The sequence below is a fragment of the Dipodomys merriami genome, unplaced genomic scaffold, assembly GCF_024711535.1.
Source record: "Dipodomys merriami isolate MVZ:Mamm:240054 unplaced genomic scaffold, mDipMer1.0.p SCAF_1559, whole genome shotgun sequence".
NCBI classification, from domain to species: Eukaryota; Metazoa; Chordata; class Mammalia; order Rodentia; family Heteromyidae; genus Dipodomys; species Dipodomys merriami.
Window position 1 is genome coordinate 42,870 of NW_027202892.1, and position 7,758 is coordinate 50,627.

A 7,758-nucleotide genomic window follows, 5' to 3' on the forward strand; every position below is an offset into this window, starting at 1 on the left:
TTTTCAGTATTTGAAGTGTACACAGTAGATTTTACTATTTTCTCATATTCCTGTAAATTTAAAATTGGATACTATCAGTAGCCTTTAAATTTACCCACTAAGATTACTATTTATAGTTCATCTCATCATTTGTATGTGGCTTATATCATTATTTGTTCATCACTAACATATAATGTAAGGGAGCCCTAAAGATTTAACAGAAACTCTGTAATTAAAATCTTAACTCTTCACTCTGCTTCTTCACACAGTCATTGCACCTTCTCATTAGTAAAGTTTCTATAAACTCTGAAATGTACATACTTACTAGTACATGCTACCAGAAATATTATATACTTTATTGAAAAATTTTAAGACCTGCCAAACAGTCTTAATTTTGTCATATATAAGCAAATCCCAAAATTAAACATACTTAAAATATTAAAACTTTTAACAAACTTTAACATTTGCTGCAATGAACATTATGACAGGTGCCTTGTGTAGAATAATTGACTTCCTCCTCCTACACATCTCATGAACAACAAATATCTGGAATTATTTTGTTTTTGGCATGTCAACCTTGACTTTATTCTTAAATGTGTGCTTTACGTAAGAAATACATGGTTCTAAAATTTCACAATTCTTTTGAACTTACTTTTTGTTGAATTATCTAGTTTAAGAAAATTAATTACTCTTCATATATAAAAAATGTTCTGTGCTCAATTTGGCTGCACATACACTAAAATTGGAACATACAGAGAAGATCAGCATGGTCTCTGCCCAAGGATGACACGCAAATTAGTGAATCGTTCCATATTTTTACAACAACAGATGCTGGAAGGGATCCTACTGCATTCTTGGTGGGAGAGTAAACTTGTTAATCCACTTTGGAAAGCAGTTTGGAGGTTCCTCAAAAGACTCCACATAGAGCTCCCCTATTACACGGCAATCCCACTTTTGGGCATTCTCCCAAATGATCATAAACAAGTCCATACTAAAATTACCACCACAACAATGTTTATTGTAGCATAATTTGCCATAGGTAAGATATGGAACCAACCCCGATGCCCCTCAGTAGAAGAATGGATCAAGAAAACGTTGTGAGTGTGTGTGTGTGTGTGTGTGTGTGTGTGTGTGTGTGTGTGTGTGTGTGTGTGTGTGTGTGTGTGAATGTACACTTACACAACCACTTTGGAAATCAGTCTGGTGAGTCCTCAGAAAGCTAAATATTGACATTCCTTATGGCCCACTCATACCACTTCTAGGCATCTATCCTGAACAACACGTAGCAATATTCAAAGAAACATGCACCTCCTTGTTTATTGCAGCACTGTTCACAATAGCCAGGATATGAAAACAACCCATATGTCCCACCAGAGATGAATGGATCCAAAAACTGTGGTAACTATACACAATGGAATATATTCCTGCCATTAGAAAGGACAAAATAATGGCATTAGCAGGGAAATCAATCAAGCTACAGGAAATCATGTTGAGCAAGGTAAGCCAAGAGCAAAGAGACAAACAGCACATTTTCTCGGTGATAAGTGGATGTTAAATGCAAAATGTAAGGTGATACGACAAAATTAACAACACTTAAGAAACCAAGGACTTCCACTCATCTGGTTGAATCACTACTAAATAACCCCATTCTGCTGATCATATGTGTACACTGAAGGAAAACCAGGAGGACGACAAAGAACTAGAGGGAATCAGGGAAAAACATACAGCAGTGGGATCCATCAGCTGCACTGGACATTGACCAAAATTAACTAAGCAAATCAATGTCATTGAAGGGAAGGAGGGAACAAATGGGAAAGAGGGAATTGCTGACGCTATGGGAAAAAAAGAAATGTACATATTTCAAAACAAAAAAGTATACATATGGAAGAAATAACTCTATTTCAAAGCTCATAGAATTCATAAATGTTGTAGACTATGATAGATAATTTGCTCCATCAAAGTTAGAATATGTTTGTGACTTTAACTAAGCATCACTATCCCACAATATTGTTAAATTTGGGAAATTATGTAACCACTTAATCACAATAAAAATATTTGAAAAAATGATGAAGGTGCAAAACTAAGTTGCTCTAAAAAACAAAAAAGGAAAATGCTCTGTGTGTATATGTGTCTACACACACACACACATATACTATATATATATATATATATATATATATAATGCTATATATATATATATAAATTATATGCCTCCATCAGAAAGAATGTCATCGCCCAATTTGTTAGGAAATGGAAAGACTTGGAAAAAATTATATTAACTGATGTAAGCCAAGTCCAAAAAACATAGGTCCCATGGTATCCCTTATTTGCAATAACTAGTATATGTCTGGGATAAGCAGAAAAGTTGAAAAGCTATGTGTATATGAATAGATAAGTTGATGTTAAGCTAAATGATCCCCAAGATTGAGACACAAGACGTTTTTTTCTTTCTTGCTGTTGTTTCTCACATATTTATAATGTATGACGTGATTTTTTTTTGTTTTCATACGTTTCTCCCCAACAGTATAAACCCCGTTTTCACTTTATTTGACATTGGTGCACCTGCATCTTGTATATACACTTCTCTGATTTAGGGAGGGAAAAGGAGAAAACAGCATGCTTAAATAGGAATACAGTTTGACCCATTGTATAACAATAGATGCACAAGATATTATTTTGAAAAATGAACTTTACAATTTAGGCTGGGGACATTGGGTGGGGATTGGGGGCGTGAGGAGTGTACTTGTGGAGGTGGAAGGGAAGGAATTGTGGAGGAAAAACAAAGGAGGAGTTAGCAATGCTTGATAGGAATTGTACTTATTACTTTGCTCATGTAACTGTAACCTCTCTGTTCAGTATTTTTACAACAAAAATGTATAAAACCGTTTTGAGATGGAAGAGATTATTTTGCCTCTTTTACCCATATAATATCATTCACAAAGAAATCAATGCAAAACACTGATATGAAGATATTTTGGAAAAGTGAGTGTGTGTGCATTCCTGCGTGTTGGCATGCTCAGAGTTTGAAATCAGGGCTTCAAGGTCTCGCTACGTCTTTCTCTCTCGATTGGTAAGCTACTATATGAACTACATCTCCATTCCTGGCCCTTTGCTAGTTCATTAAAATTTCTGAAAAATAATCTCATGAATTTAGTTTGCCGTGATTGGCTTCCAAATGTTATCCCCAGATCTCAGGCTCCTAAGTAGGTATCCCGAGTAGTTAGGATTACAGGTGTGACGAACCACAAGGCTGTTAGAATAATTTTAAACGTAGAAGAAAGTTTACTTCACAGAGCCCTGTTTTATCATCTCCTAGTTTTAAAGCGTTTTGGATTGGTTATATGTGAATTTTTTCATTCTTTAATTCTGAAAATACAGTAAGTGATGATATTTAAAATATTTAGTACTTTTTAAAAACGATACTGGAACTATGGGACAGAAGAAATTTGCCTCTCTTTGGACCATAATTTATAAGCTCAGCTCTGTGTATGATAACCCAGTGTCACCAACGCAGTCTGTGTTGATGGCAAATTGTAACAGAAAACAATCAACATGGGCAATAATTGCTATGGTATTATTTCTTGGACAATATGAGTATTGAATTGAGAGTATCAGAGAATAGAGAGAATTTAAAGCATTTGTGTATTGCTGAAAGACTTTTGGAAATTTTGACTCAATTTCTTCCTCACTGTGTGTCTTGGGTCATGCACTTAGTGCCTTTATTTACAATTTTTCCCAACACTAAAATGGTAATAACATTAGCATTATAGCAAATGTTATCTTGAGTATAAGAGTCCTTAGAATGATGTACTCTTTTCTCATTCTTGTAGAGGCAGTATAAGCTGAGGGGAACTGTATGTGAACTAAATGCCCCAGAAGTTCCACTTTGCTTTACTTTAAAAAAAAAATTCTGTCTTAATGTTTGAGGATTTGTATGTGTGTGTGTGTGTGTGTGTGTGTGTGTGTGTGTGTGTGTGTGTGTGTGTGTGTGTGTTGTGTCTGGGTGTGTGTATGTGTGTGTGCGTTTACAAAGATCAGAACATAACATTTTTCTTCATTTCAAATACATCTTTCAGGTCATTGTAAGTTGTGGCTAATGGGAGCAGTCTCTTGTTATTTTAAGGATGAAACAGAAAAAGATATGTGTACATGTACCACAATTGCTTTATTAGTGTAGTTGAACACTGAACATTGATTTATATCTTGGCTGTTGTTGTGAATAATGTGAATAACAATGAACTACAGATATATTTACGAGTTACCCAGAGAGAAATAACATGATTGGTGGGTCAGATGATACTTCAACTATGATTTCTTTAGAAAACTGCATACTACTTTCTACAAGGAGAATAATAACCTGTATTTTGACCAAGAGTGTAGAAAATTTCATTTTCTTTACACTCTCACCAACATTATTACCTTTTATTCAAAAGGGAATAAAGGGCAAGTTTTTACTATTTCAGTACACCAGACAGGCTTAAGACTGAAATCCAACTTCCTAAATGTTTGGAATTACAAAACTTTACCACCACACCTGGTTCCTTTGATTTTTTTTTTGATAAGAGTTATAATAGTTATAAAGTAGTATCATAGTAATTTTGAATTACATTTCTCTAATGAATTCTGCTCACAAAGCATTAAGCCAGCACAGAAGTTTTATTAAACACTACTTTGTAAACCCACTGGTGATTTAGAGGGGTTTATGGAAAACATGTCTATTCGAACTTTTGTCCATTTTAATCAAGTTTCTTGTTAATCTCATCTTTAATCTCTCTATACAAAAAGAATTAATTCAAGGTAGTAAAAAGGAAAAAATTAAGCAACAGCTAACACTTTTCAATTTTCAATAATATGATATTGCTTAAATCATTTTCTGTTAATGCTTGAGACTATATAACAATTTATATTCTGTTTTTTAAATGTAATTGTTACTAAGGTGTGTAGAGTATGTTTACCATATCACAATTCATGTAATGTGAACATTTGCCATGTAGACAATGCCATCCTTTCCTGAGCTTTCTCCCAGTTTTTGTTTTGTTGTTGTTGTTTGTTTTTGTTTTTGTGCCTAACATCAGCTTCAACTCAGGACTGGTTGCTGCACCTGAGTTTTTGTAATTAAGGCTACTCTACCTCTGGAGTCCCAGCTCCCCTTATGGCTTTTTGGTTGTTAATTGGAGAGAAGAGTCACAGATTTTCTCACTCCTGCTGTCTTTGCACTGTGATCATCAGCCTCCTGAGTAGCTAGGATTATAGGCCTGAGTCCCCTGTGTCCAGCTACTAACATGTTGGTTTCATGCTTCCCTGGATGTGTTACAATTTTCCTCGACTTTTGGGACTAATACTACATATTGCCTGGCTCAAATCTGAATTGGTGTAACATGCTTGTATTTTGAGGAAGGCAGGAATAGGAAACTATAGGCCATATGGACATATAAGCTAAACAAATCATTTGTAACATGGCATAAAGACAAGTAAATTTATCGCCAGTTGACTGTGTCCTGTCTTTACTGTTAATTTTGCATGGCCTGTGAATGATGTTAGACACATCCAAATGGCCATTGGCAGAAAGAAGGTTTCTCATCCTGTTCTAAAAACAAAACAAAAAGCTACCAAAAAATATTATGTATGAGTCCAGCAATTTCCTCGAATTAGAGACTAATCTGCCCTAGTTTATCCTGCCCATGTAATTGTAGCCCCTCTGTACAGTATGTTCTCAAATAAAATAAAATACAATTAAAAAAAAAAAAGAAAAAATGTTCCTTTATTCAACTGCTGCTACTTTTCCTAACTACAAATATAATGAAATCTGTAGTAGTATGTAGAATTGTATACCACAGCTGTCATTTTAATTTACAAGAAAGTTAGACTTTAAAATGTTCATTTTTTTTGATAGTTGTGGGGCGTGGACTCAAGGCCTGGGCACTGTCCCTGAGACTCTGTGCTCAAGTTAGTTAGAATTCTACCAATTGAGCCACAGAGTCACTTCTGTTTTTTTGAGTTGTTAATTGGAGATAAAAGTCTTATGGGGACTTTTCTTCCTGGGCTGGCTTTGAATTGTGATCCTCAGAAATCAGCCTCATGACTAGCTGGGATTACAGGCATCAGAGACTGGCACCTGCCTTCAAATAGTCATTTTTAAAATGAACTGCTTGGTGCTTCTGGCTCACATATATAATCCTAGCTATAGTTAGGATTATAGTTATGAGAAACAAACACTAGGTAAGTGTTGTTCATGATGGTTTGTATTGCCATGTTTTAATATTTTTGTTTCTTATACTACAATGCTCTTATTTTTATTTTCACCTAGGTGGGGGTGATAAGTGCTAGCCAGTGTTAAACTTTCTTTGGTTGAGATGGAGCCATGTGGATGATCTTTCCTAGAATGGCATGGAATTGAAATCCTCCTGCTCTCAGCTCCACCTGGGCCTGGGATAATAGAAGTATTCCATCACGCATAGCCAGAGGTTGGGGAGCATTGCAGGTAACTCTACACTGGTCTGGAACTGATGTCCTAAATACCTAGCTTTACAGGCAAAACCATGTTCCATTCCATTTCACTTTGAATAGCTTATGTATATACTTAGAGAGTACAATGATAACACACTACATGTTAAATATCTAAAGTAGTCAATATAATTAGCAGGTTTATCTCCTAAAACATTCAAGCTAATGTATTTTGGTAACCTCCTGACTGTGCTAGCTATTTTGGAATATTCCATAAACACGAATATACTGACAATGTGCAGAATATTGGAAGTTGATAGGGATAGAGACAAGTTAGACTATGTGTAGTACATATATATTTATCTATTGCTCCTCTGAAGAATATTATCATATATTCACCATGACAATCCACCATATATTCACCATGACAATAATTTTCCTGCAGGGTAGAATTTCCCATTTCATAATCTGCCATCTTTATCTTTTTACATCTTTTTACATTATAAGTATGCATGTTTTCCTGTTTATTATAATGATTTGAAATTATTATATGATGGAATTAAAAATTTGTACAGTCTACTGAAATTATCTCATTTTGTTTGGATTTGTGATGCTAAATCATTAATTCCATGGTTTCCTGAAATTTATGCTAACAGACTATATCATTAAATTATATTCTAAGTACATCTTATTATTATATTTTTATATAGGGTTCTACTGTTGCTGTTTTATGATATAGAATGTTGTGAAGCTAGACTAAAACTTCCAACCCCACTGCCTCCAGGAACTCTGTTTTATCACCAGGTTATGGATGCTGATATGTATAACTCTAACTAATCAGGAGTTTGAGACCTAAGATTTAGTTCAGACAGCCTGAACATGAAATTTTATGAGTCTCTCCTCTCCAGTTCACTACAGAAATCTTGCAGTGGAACTGTGGCACAATTAGTAGATCACTACAGTCACCAGAAAGATACTCAGGCTTGTCATATAGCCCCTGAATTCAAGACCTAAAACATAGATATGCACAACATACCCTCACACACATACACACACACACCAACACACATGTACACACACAGATTCGCTGGCAATGTTGTATCTTAAATTCTTATCCAGAGATTGGGCAACAGCCCAATCATTTGTGAAGGTTTTTTACTGATTATTTTGAAGGAGGAGGATAGTTCACGGGACAAAGATGACAAGACTTTAGTGAGGAATTCTTTATAAACGACTAGCTTATAAAAAAGCAGGAATACATTTTTTATATTTAAACCTTACATAACTTCAACTATAGTGTTTTTCTATAATAATCATTGATTTAGCAGAAGACAA

The 7,758-nt window shown here is 34.8% G+C and overlaps 1 non-coding gene across 1 annotated transcript; it reads left to right on the forward strand.

The window, feature by feature from the left end:
• Nucleotides 1-691: 691 nt before the first annotated feature.
• Nucleotides 692-797, forward strand: LOC138827424 (U6 spliceosomal RNA). The gene has a single exon (XR_011372097.1). It is a non-coding gene; the product is annotated as a U6 spliceosomal RNA (small nuclear RNA).
• Nucleotides 798-7,758: the final 6,961 nt, after the last annotated feature.